The sequence below is a fragment of the Theobroma cacao genome, chromosome 8 (assembly GCF_053813885.1).
Source record: "Theobroma cacao isolate CCN51 chromosome 8, ASM5381388v1, whole genome shotgun sequence".
In the NCBI taxonomy this organism is placed as follows: Eukaryota; Viridiplantae; Streptophyta; class Magnoliopsida; order Malvales; family Malvaceae; genus Theobroma; species Theobroma cacao.
In genome coordinates this window covers 9,687,574-9,700,822 of record NC_142646.1, presented here as the reverse complement: position 1 = coordinate 9,700,822, position 13,249 = coordinate 9,687,574, and the positions used below count along the sequence as shown (strand labels likewise).

The 13,249-nt window shown below is 35.4% G+C and overlaps 1 non-coding gene across 1 annotated transcript; it reads right to left on the bottom strand.

Moving 5' to 3' along the window:
* Positions 1–2,253: 2,253 nt before the first annotated feature.
* On the bottom strand, positions 2,254–2,360 carry LOC148761172 (small nucleolar RNA R71). Its single transcript, XR_016028123.1, has one exon. It is a non-coding gene; the product is annotated as a small nucleolar RNA R71 (small nucleolar RNA).
* Positions 2,361–13,249: the final 10,889 nt, after the last annotated feature.

Genomic DNA, 13,249 nt, shown 5'->3' with positions numbered 1-13,249 from the left:
TCATAACTAGGCACAAAGCTAGGTTGGTTGCCAAAAGATATAGTCAAGAGGAAGGTATAGACTATGATGAAACATATGCCCTAGTAGCTAGATGATAACTCTATGACATAGAGTTATTTGAGCTTAATTTTGATAGTAATTTAGCTTAGTTGCTGTAGTAATGCATAAAAATTAGTAGGTTTCATTAATTATTTTAAATTAGTTATTTTAAGTGAGTCAATCTAATCTTAGTTAATTTTATGCTTAATTTGGTGTTAATGTGGTTAAGATAGGTTGTTATTAATTTATTTATGCTTTTGTAGGTGTTTGATGAAAGAAAAATTTTAAAGGAAGAAGGAGAGCAATTTTGAGGTGTAGACTTCTATTGCATATGTTTTGGTATTTTGACCATAACTCTTTCTACAAAGCTTCAAATGAGATTATTCTTTAACATTGAAAGATAAAAGAAAACTCTACAACTTTCATGTCTACCACTTCACCCAGTTCAGTGTGGAAGGTAGCCAAAGCTCTTGTTGAAGTTGACGTACTATAGTAGTCCTAGAGCAATTACGATTTCGATTAATTTATTGGACAAGGTTGCAACCCACATAGTCTGATGAGGAAATTTTAGCTGAAATTGACTTCTTTCTTCACCCAACTTAGTCTAACTTCAAAGTCCTATAAAAATAACATTTCGAACAACTTTAAAAAAAAAATGAAGAATGAAACATTAGATTGACAGCTGAAAGTCACGCCACAAAGTAATTGAAGCTGAGAAGAATTTGAAGGATTCAAGGAGATTTAGAGATCAAGAATACAATCCTTGGTTGTTTTATCTTTTTGTTATTCTCTTATTCTCTTGGTTTTGTTTTTAATGTTAAAATTTTATTTAATGATGATATGTGACTTGATAGGGAACTAAATTTTTTATCTAAGATTATGATTGAACTCAATACGTAGTCTGATTTATTTATCTCTCTTTTACTTATGCTTGATGGATTCCAGTTATTTATTTTATTCTATTCTTAATACTTCTAATTGTCTGATCACCAATTAGATTGAATTGGAAACCTATGTTAAACCTCGACGAATGCGATCTAGGTAGACCTTGAATAGAATAGTGTATGATCGAATATACTTAGTTGATTAGGTGGTTTGATTTGCATATAGAGTAGACATACACTTATAAGCCATATGTAGTCAAAGTTAGAGCACAAACTTAATGAATCTTTCTTCAATTTAATTTGTATAGACATATAGTAAATTAATTGGGAGATATATTTTTATGAGAAACTCGACAGAAACTTGTAAATAATTTTGGACTCTAAGTTAGCAATTTAATTCATTAAATTAAGTTAAGAGATAGAGACATTATTCATATGAAGTATTGAGGGATGTCATAATCTTAGGCCTGGTAATCACTAGAAGTTAATAAAATAATTTTGCTAATATATTTTAGAGTTGTTTTAGTTATTAGTTGTTAGTTTTAATTTTTCTTTATAATTTTTAATTGTTTGGATAAAGTTAGGGTGCGTCAATTTTAGTATTTAACAATAAGAATTAAAACAATTCTATGTGGAAACAATACTTTATTTTATCATTATATTACTTGTTAACGATATGGGCACTTGCATGAGAAATCAACAATAAGTTTTTAGCTCTGTTGCTAGGAATTGATTTTTAATTCTTTCTTGTTAATATTAATACCAAGCATTCTTCATTTTAATCTAGACTTTTCTTTTATTTAATTTTTTAGGTACTTTTGGTCGTTGTATGCGAAGATCCCGAAATTTAGAAATTGTTCCTTTTGGTACAAAAATCCAAAAAAAAATTCGAAGACTTCAGAGGAAAAATAAAAAAAGTTTCTACTCCAAGTAAAACAATGGCTGATCAACAAGAGGAAGAGACCAAGCTTTCGAGGGATTATGCAGTCCCACAACTACAAAATCTCCACTCTAGTATTCGAAGACCTCTTATTCAAGCCAACAATTTTAAAATTAAGCCATTAATCATTCAGATGATTCAGACTACTGTTCAATTTGGGGGTTTGCTTAATGATGATCCGAATTCTTATATTGTAAATTTCCTAGAAATCTACGATACATTTAAGGCTAATGGTGTTACTAATGATGCCATAAGATTGAGGCTTTTCCCTTTTTCATTGAGAGATAAAGCAAAGAGTTCGTTAAATTTGCTTTCTATTGTTCCATCAGTACTTGAAATGATTTGGCCCAAAAATTCTTAGCAAAATTCTTCCTACTTGCAAAGTCAGCAAAGATGCGGAATGATATCACTTCTTTCATGCAATTTGATTCTAAATCACTATATGAGGCTTGGGAAAGGTATAAGGATTTAATAAAAATGTGTCCTCACCATGGATTACCTAAGTGGCTATAAGTTCATACTTTTTATAATGGTTTGTTGGGACCTTTTAGAACTACCATTTATGCTGCCGTTGGAGGTACACTCATGAGTAAATCCATTGATGAGGCTTATGATTTGCTCGAAGAGATAGCTTCTAATAACTATCAATGGCCATTTGAAAGATTAGGTATAAGAAAAATTGCTGGAATTCATGAATTAGATGTGATGAACACTGTTTCTACACAATGGCTAGATTAAAAGCAATTAGGTTGTTATTAGCCTTTGCATGCTATATGAACTTTAAGCTTTATCAAATGGATCTTAAGAGTACTTTTCTAAATGGGTTGATTAATGAGGAAGTGTATGTTGAACAACCACCCGGTTTTGAAAGCCCAACTTTTCCAAATCATGTCTTTAGATTAAAAAAGATCTCATATGGATTAAAACAAGTTCCTAAAGCTTGGTATGAAACACTATCAAAATTCTTAATCCAAAATGAGTTTAATAGAGGAAAAGTTGATAAAATTCTCTTCATTAAAAACAAAGGCAAAGATATTTTAATTGTGCAAGTTTATGTTGACGATATTATTTTTAGTGCTACTAATGAGGTTCTTTGTCAAGAGTTTGTTAAAACCATGCAAGGAGAATTTAAGATAAGCATGATGGGTGAACTAAACTATTTTCTTGGACTACAAATTAAACAAAAAGACAAAGGTACATTCATAAGTCAAGCCAACTATACAAAAGGCATGCTTAAGAAGTTTGGTATGGACAGCTCAAGGACATATCACACACCAATGAACACCTCAACTATGCTTGACAAGGATGAAAAAGGTATGTCCGTTGACTAAAAGCTCTACATATCCATGACTGTTTCCTTGCTTTATCTCACCGCTAGTAGACCAGATATAAGCTTTAATGTAGGTCTATGTGCTAGGTTTCAATTATTTCCTAAAGAACCACACTTAAGTGTTGTCAAAAGAATTTTTTAGATATTTGAAAAAGACATCTAATATAGAAATATGGTATCCAAGGAGTTTTACTTTTGATATCCACTCATACTCGGATGCCAATTTTTGTGGATGTAAGATAAATAGAAAGAGCACATTCGGTACATGCCAATTTCTAGGTAGTATGTTGATCTAAAGGTTTTCAAAGAAAAAAAATAGTGTAGCTCAATCCATTACTAAGGCTGAATATATAGCTGCCAAAAGTTGTTGCGTCACGACCCGGTACTCTCTTCAAGCCCGTGACAACCACCGCGATGTCTCGATAGACATTCATTACCTAGAATGTCAACCTAAACCTTGCAAGGCTCTTGCATCAATTTTAAGTCTCCCCTGTGAGCAACAGTTACTAAATATCATGTTTTAAGGGAATATAAACTATTTTTAAATCAAAAACAAACAAAAAGTAATTTTTGCCACACAAGGGTATTTTCGTCATTTTTTAAAAAAAATTTTGAAACTTGGTGATAATACAGCATACGATCAAAAAATATATATCTCTTATCTAAAAATAATTTTAGTAATCTAAATCATCCATTTAAAATGAAATTATGACTAATCAAACTAGATAAAAATATTAAATAAAATATTTCATTTTCTTATAAACAATATTTATAGAATCTTGTATAAACAATTTTTGTAGGGTAAGAGCAAAATAAATTCATATATATAATAGCAAACTAAACCAAGTATACAAAATATTCTATAATGACATGTAGACCCCAATATAACTGAAAATATACAAGACTGTAGATCTTCGATTTCTAAGGACGCAAATCCAAAAGCAATCATCGACAAAATCGGCTGTCTACAGACTGTCTTGAGCTTGAAATGGGTAAAAAAAAGGGTGAGTTTTTATAAACCCAGTGAGTAAGCAAAGTTCATCTACAACATCTAAAGGCAAGTAAATGGAGACAGTTAAATCATCCCATCATAATATGATTCATAACATTCCAAAACTCATTTCAATTGATATAAAACAATTACATTTCATCAAAATAATCAACAAGGCTTATGATTCTCTTAAAAACTTGGCTTGTGCCAAAACTCGTACTCGGTGACAACTTGGCCCGAGCATCCAACCGAGTCCTCCAAGGATGTTAAAACGACATATACCCATAAAAAATATTTTTACTTTTAAAATATAGCCATTCCTTGGCATTGGCTGAGTTTCATCCTCACGTGGTGGTTCGGCGTGAAGTGAACTCTAAACTTACCTTAGGAGATACCCTCCGCGCCTCTCGTACTAAGGTAAAATATAACGGGGTTTGTCGTACCCCTTTAATTGGCTGGTCCACGGAAACCCGCCCACTGCAGTAAGCTAATCAAATAACCCACCAAATCAATAAAAATTTCAACAGCATGACATGGCTAATATAATATTACCCAGCCTGTCAAGGTAAAACAAAACAGGTTATATAATCCACAAACCACAAATCCAACCATTCATGCCATCACATTGTCATAAGCCATCAATTCAAACCATATATATATATATATAGATAACACAAGTATATAGTCTCCATCTACTCAATTTCCAAAATCGTCATTAAATTGCAAAACAATTTATAAATCTTATTCATTTAACAAACACTTAACTTATAAAACATAAAAATCTACAGTTTAAGTTCATTATTCTTTAAAATCATAAAAACGAGTATAAACTACTTTAGATAGTTAAGGTAAATATTTGATTACTCACAATAACGGGAGTTTAGAATAGTCTTATTCTTGGTCCTTGGGTACGATATCTTTACCCTTATCAAAGCGCTCACCACCAATACATAATACACGACACGTAATTCAATATATTTGTACCAAACTGTTATAAAACTATTTTAGGCTCTATATGAATGCATGAAATTGAATGAGAATTGTTCGAATAATCACTTAAAGATGGTGTTCTACGTGGGTTCAATTATGATCAGACTGAATTTGTATTCAACCTAACTTGAACTATACACTGTTGAATTAACCAAAACATCTGATTCAACTTCAAATATATTCATTACACTTCCAATATTCCAAATACACCAAAGTACCTTAATGAGCTTGATTGTGACTTAATTCATCATAACCGAAATTCATTTTGATTCCGAACTAACGTGCTAATCAGTGTTAACACAGTCCACTAAATCCATCTACATCATTAGGAATCAAATCTAAGTCCATTTACTATGATTTTCTCATTATTGTTCAAGTTGTTTACTAAAGGAACTATACTTTTCGATAGCCATTTTCGATATCCGATACCATAAATCATCAATTACAAGCTAAATAACATGAAATACAACAAAATCCATCATCAACATGTCATCTATAAAATTCGGCCAAAGAGGGTTGTTGAAGGGCATGTGACTTTCTTGCTTGTTTTTCATGCCAAACATCATCAAACAACTAAAAACACTAAGATATCATGAAATCTAGCAAAATCCATCATCAAAACCTCTCCCCTATGTTTGACCAGTAAGCATTCCCTCATGGAAACTTGTGTTTCATCTATAGAAAATGAAAAAGAAAGCATGGAAAAGGTAGATCTTGAGCTAAAATTGACAAATATTACCTTTGATTGCTTTGTTCTTTGAAATTCAACAAATTTCTCTTGAATTTTCCTCTCTAGGGTTTGTTTCTATTCTTTTCTCTTTGCTCTTTGCTTTGGCCGACCATGAAGAGTGAAATGGGAGAGTTTATGTTGAGTTTATAAAGGAAATTATAAAAATATTAAAGCTTGACATGTGTCACCATGTGATTGGTCCATGGTTAAAACTTAACAATTAAGCATTTTCTCACCACCACATGTAATCTCTTAATTATCCAAAGTATAAAATAATAATAGGTAAAATTTATCAGCTTGACAAGTGTTACGGTGGTGTAAAATTCTAAAAATTCCAATTACGTCCTCGTGGACACGTAAAATGACTGTTTCGCCCTTTTGTTTAGAAAAATGTCGGAATTAAAAATTTTCATTTCTCAAATTCAAATCATGCTCCAATTAGTCAAACTTGGTCAAAAATTTCATCCAACATTCTCATTTTGCCCTCAGATGGTAAAATGACCATTTTACCCCTACGTTATGAAAATTCCTAATTTGACTCCAAATTAATCTTCGAACTCCGAATCACCATATTAAGACATTCTAAGGCTCAATAACTCTCAAATACATCCTAAAATCTTTATTCAAACTAGTTCAAGGTTTTAATCGACTTAATTGTACCACTAGCTATGATACCGACTTTTAACGATTCTCCGAGGCAACCCAGTATGTAGATAAGCTATCAAGTTCATGAATGACATGACAAGTATATAATAGAGTAGGGCTTGACAGTACTACTCTCCTTAAAATACAATTTTGACCTCAAAATTTCACTTACCGGACTTGGAGAAAAGATGCGAATATTGGTTTCTCATATGGTGCTCAACTTCCCACGACATCTCCTCAATCCGAGCATTTTTCCACAACACCTTAACCATTGGGATGCTCTAATTCCTGAACACTCGATCATTTCGATCTAGAATATGTACAGGTTGCACCTCGAACTTCAAATCTTCTTGCAAGTCAATCGGAGGTGCCTAGAGGATATGGGAGGGATCAGGTACATACTTTTTCAGCATCGAGACGTGGAAGACATTGTGAATCCGATCCAACTCTGGGGGTAATTCTAGTCTATATGCCACTAGCCCAATCCTTTCAATAATATGAAAGGGTCTAATGTTTCTCGGATTGAGCTTTCCTCGCTTTGCGAACCGGATCACACCTTTCATCAACTTCAAATTCCAAATCTTTTCTTCGTCTATCCGAGTAACTTTTCTGCCTATCTTGAGCTGTCTTTAATCGTTCTCAGATAACCTTGATCTTGTCATTAGTCAGATCAATCAGTTCTACATTAAACAATTTGCTCTCACCCACTTCATCCCAACAGAGTGGAGTTCGACACTTTCTCCCATACAGAGCCTATTATGGTGCCATCCCAATACTAGACTGAAAACTGTTGTTATATGCAAACTCCACCAATGGCAAGTGTTTATCCCAACTCCCCGTAAAGTCAATGACACAAGCCCGTAGCATATCCTCTAAAGTCTGAATGATCCTTTAAAATTGACCATCTGTCTGTGGATGAAAGGTAGTGCTAAACCTCAAATTAGTTCCGAGAGCATCCTAGAATTTTGACCAAAATCGAGAAGTGAACTGGGGGTCTCGATCTGACACAATAGAAATTGAAACTCCATGTAATCTCACTATCTCATCTATATAAAGTTTAGCCAGTTACTCAATGGAATACGTGCTATGGATAGCCAAAAAATGGGCAGACTTAGTCAATCTATCCACAATCACCCAAATAGCATCCTTCTCACTCTACGTCCACGGTAAACCTAGTACAAAGTCCATCATCACGTGTTCCCACTTCCATTCAGGGATAGGTAGAGGCTGAAGAGTACTCGATGGTTTTTGATGTTTCACCTTAATTTGTTGGCATGTGAGACATTTCGCTACAAACTTTGCTATATCTCATTTCAGATCTGGCCTCCAGTAACTTTCCTTAATAGTCTTGTACATTTTGGTGCTTTCGGGATGTAAAGCATAAGCGAAAGAATGAGCTTCCTCCAAAATAGCCCGTCTCAGCTAATCATCTTGAGGGACACAAACCTGGTTCTCAAGCATTAAGATACCATCATCAACAAATCTGAACCCATTAGTTTCTCCATCTCGTAACTTTTAAACTTCCCGTTTCAACTCATCATCAGACTTCTGCAATTCCTTGATTTGGTTCAACAATAAGGGTCTCACAACAAAGCTAGCAAGTAGGGTTCCATCCTCGCCATTACCAACTGGATCCCTAGAGATTTCATCTCAAGTAGTATCGAAAAATAAGAATTCCGAAGTGATGCTAATGAAAATGAGGATTTACGACTTAAGGCATCTGCTACAACATTTGTCTTCCCCGGATGATAATCAATTACTAAGTCGTAATCCTTAATCAACTCTAACCATCGTCTCTGTCTTAAGTTGAGTTCTTTCTAGGTGAGCAAGTATTTCAAACTTTTATGGTCAGTAAAAATTTGACAACGCTCATCGTATAAATAATGCCTCCAAATTTTTAATGCAAAAACTATTGCTGTTAACTCCAAATCGTGGGTAGGGTAATTCGCCTTATGCTTTTTCAGTTGCTGAGAAGCATAAACTACTACTGTCTCATCCTACATTAACATGCATCCTAATCCCAATTTAGAGGCATCACTGTACACCACAAATTCTTTCCCACTAATAGGAAGTGTCAAAACGGGAGCGGAGGTCAACCGGTTCTTTAGCTCCTGAAATCGACTCTCGTAGACGTCATCCCACTCAAATTTGACTCCTTTATGAGTCAGACGAGTTAGATGAGCAACTATCAATGAGAACCCTTGAACGAACCTCTTATAGTAACTGACTAAACCAAGGAAACTTTGAATCTCTATCACCATTTTTGTTTGCTCCCATTGTAAGATTGCCTCCATCTTCTTGGGATTGACATAAATTCCAACTCCAAACACAACATGTCCCAAAAAAACCACTTCCTTCAACCAGAACTCACATTTAGAAAACTTGGCATAAAGTTGTCTCTCGCGCAAGGTTTGCAGCACAATACGCAAATGAGTAGCGTGTTCATCATCATCCTTCGAATACACCAGAATGTCATCTATGAATACTATCACGAACTTATCCAAGTACGGGTGGCACACCTTGTTCATGAGGTCCATAAAAGTTGCCAGGTCATTTGTCAGACCAAAAGGCATAACCAGAAACTCATAATGTCGATAACGAGTCTTGAAAGCAATCTTGGGTACATCCTGCTCCTTGATCTTCAACTGATGATACCCAGACCTCAGATCAATCTTAGAAAACACCATAGCACCCTGTAGTTGATCAAAAAGATCATCAATTCGTGGTAAAGGGAATTTATTCTTGATGGTCACTCGGTTCAGTTGACGGTAGTCGATACATAGCCGAAGAGTGCCATCCTTCTTCTTTACAAACAAGACTGGCGCACCCCAGGGAGAAGTACTAGGACGAATAAACCCTTATCTACTAATTCTTGCAGTTGGACTTTCAACTCCTTTAACTCCGCCGGAGCCATCCGATACGGAGGAATGGAAATAGGTGCAGTACACGAAAATAAATCAATAGTGAACTCAAGCTCTTGATCAGAAGGCAGTCTCGATAACTCATCTGGAAACACATCAGAGAACTCATTTACTTTTGGGACATCTTCTAACTTATTTTCCCCCTTTGAGGTATTAATCACATGTGCTAGATAAGCCGAATACCCTTTTTGCACTGTTTCAAAGCTTTGATAGCCAAGATTACACAGGATGATAATACTCGATGTTTCCCTACAAATACAACCTCTACTCCCTCAAAATTCTGAAGTACAGCTTCTTTCCTAAAATAATCCACATTCGCCAAATGTGTAGTTAACCAATCCATACCCAATATCAAATCAAAATCCTGGATTTCTAGGGGAATTAAGTCAGCCCTAAATTCTTCCTCACCAACTCTTATCCTACAATCTTTATAATATGTGTTTCTAATCAACTGTTCTCCTAGAGGGATATGAACTACAATTTTCTCCTCTAAAAGTGACAGGTTTCTATCAGAAAAAAATGTAAATGTCGTACTCACATAAGATCTATCCGAACCAGAATCAATTAAGACATAAGCATCTTTGTCAAATACAAACATAGTACTTGTCACTGCACTGGGTCAGACTCATGCCTCTTCCTCTGTCACAGTAAAAACTCTTGTCGGAGTATGAGTCTGTGGTCTAGAGGGTGGACGCACTAGGGTATTACTCCTCACACAAGACCGCATCGCTACACCCTGTCTCCTCTGTGACCCAAAAGAATCTCTTCTCTGAATATCAGTGCGAACCTAGGGAGATGAAATAGTTGCAGTAGCTCGTCATAACTGCGGATAGGCACTCCTCATGTGGCCCTGTTGATCACACTGAAAACACTGCACGGGCTCCCTACATGGCCCGGTATGTGATCTCCCACAGTTTTGACATTTGTCAAAACTCCCAAAACTCTTCCCAAGAGCACTCGTCGTTGATCTACTGAATCTAGGAGACTTTTGTTGCGACTGTTAAGATTAGGGTCAAGTATATGCTACTGAAGCAATGGTAATGCTCCCTGAAGCAGATAAATTCTTTCCCTTTTTCAAAGGCTGGTTGGAAGATATATTCGAATTCTTTCTTTTAGCAAACTCGGCCCAAATCCTCCTATTCTCAGTCGCGAGCTTCTCAGCCCGTAGAACCATCTGCACAACCTCTTTATACGGCTCCTTACCCGTTACTGTCATACGGTCTCTGATTTCATTTCGGAGTCCTTCCTCAAAGTAATTAGCCTGATCCTGCTTAGTCTTCACCAGATCGGGCCTCATACTTTGTTGTCAAACTCATTAAAACGATATTAGCCTGATTCCTCAAAGATATTAGCTCATTAAAACGAGCCTTATACTCCTCTGTTGTCAAACTCCCATGTTTCAAACTCAAGAATTCCCTCTTCTTTTCCTTTTGATGAAAATAAGTATAATACTGGCCGTCGAACTCTCGCAAAAAATCTGACCAGGTCAAAGGAGTAGTAAAACGAGATTTCACTGAGTTCCACCAAGTACGGGCCCTCTTATCGAGCAATCTAGTGGCCACCATCAGTTTCATATCATCTTCTAGTTTCATATAAGTAAGCGTCTCCGATACCTAAATGATCGAGTCCTTAGCTGCGGTTGCATCCGGATTACCCATAAAAGAAATACAACCGAGTTGCCTAGCCTCCTTAAGTTTCTTAAAAATAGAGACATCAAGTACCTGTGGTGGACTAGGAGGCGGGGGTGGTGATGGCACTGAAGGAGCAGTCGAAGGAACCTGAGCTTGACCAGTAATAGTAGTGAGAAAAGTTGTCAATGCCTGAACTACCTCAGGAGGCATGCCAGGAATACCAGGAATACCGGTAGGTGGTGGAGAAGGTGGAGTATATGGAGGAGTCTCAGTCTGTTCAGCAGCAGGTGCTGCCTGAAAGGTAGACATAGTCGATTCCCCCTCTACAAGATCTGGCTGACGATGTTGAAAACGACCTCTTTCCCTCCCGACTGATCTAGAGTGAGGTGGGCGTCCACGTCGAGGAGGCATAATGATTTATAAGAAGAGACAGAACGAATTTAGACAACTTTAGGTTCTATATGCAATTGTATGCATTCAACTCAATCTAATCTAACTTGGGGCCACATTGACACTGTAGTTTTTTTTTTTAAATAACTTTAAAACCAAAGGCTCTGATACTAATCGAATTGTCACAACCCGGTACTCTCTTAAAGCCCGTGACAACCGTCGCGATGTCTCGATAGACATTCATTACTCTAAATGTCAATCGAAACCTCGCAAGGCTCTTGCATCAATTTTACGTCTCCCTTGTGAGCAACAGTTACTAAATATTATGTTTTAAGGGAATATAAACTATTTTTAAATCAAAAACAAACAAAAAGTAATTTCTGCCACACAAGGGTATTTTGGTTTTTATATTTTGAAAATTTTGAAACCTGGTGAAAATACAGCAAACGATCGAAAAATATACATCTCTTATTTAAAAATAATTTTAGTAATATAAATCATCCATTTAAAATAAAATTATGACTAATCAAACTAGATAAAAATATTAAATAAAATATTCCATTTTCTTATAAAACAATATTTATAGAATCCTGCATAAACAATTTTTGTAGCGTAAGAGCAAAATAAATTCATATATATAATAGCACACTAAACCAGGTATACAAAAATATTCTACAATGACATGTGGACCCCAATATAACCGGAAATATACAAGACTGTAGACCTTCGATTTTTAAGGATGCAAATCCAAAAGCAATCCTCGACAAAATTGGTTGTTTACAGATTGTCCTGAGCCTGAAATGGGTAAAAAAAAAGGTGAGTTTTTATAAACCCAGTGAGTAAGCAAAGTTCATCTACAACATCTAAAGCCGAGTGAATGGAGATAGTTAAATCATCCCATCATAATATGATTCATAACATTCCAAAACTCATTTCAATTCATATAAAATGATTACATTTCATCAAAATAATCAACAAGGCTTATGATTCTCTTAAAAACTTGACTTGTGTCAAAACTCGTACTCGGTGACACCTTGGCCCGAGCATCCAACAAGTCCGCCAAGGATGTTAAAACGACATATACCCATAAAACATGTTTTTACTTTTAAAATATAGCCATTCCTTGGCGTTGACTGAGTTTCATCCTCACGAGATGGTTCGGCGTGAAGTGAACTCTAAAGTTACCTTAGGAGATACCCTCTGCGCCTCTCGTACTAAGGTAAAATATAACGGGGTTTGTCGTGCCCCTCTAATAAGCTGGTCCATGAAAACTCGCCCACTGCAGTAAGCTAATCAAATAACCCACCAAATCAATAAAAATTTCAACAACATGACATGGCTAATATAATATTACCCAGCCTATCAAGGTAAAACAAAACAGTTTATATAATCCACAAACCACAAATCCAGCCATTCATGCCATCACATTGTCATAAGCCATCAATTCAAACCATATATATATATATATATATATATATATATATATATATATAACACAAGTATATAGTCTCCACCTACTCAATTTCCAAAATCGTCATTGAATTGCAAAACAATTTATAAATCTCATTCATTTAACCAACACTTAACTTATAAAACATAAAAATCTACGGTTTAAGTTCATTATTCTTTAAAATCATAAAAATGAGTATAAACTACTTTAGATAGTTAAGGTGAACACTTGATTACTCACAATAGTGGGAGTTTGGAGTACTCCTATTCTTGGTCCTCGGGTACGATATCTTTACCCCTTTCAAATGG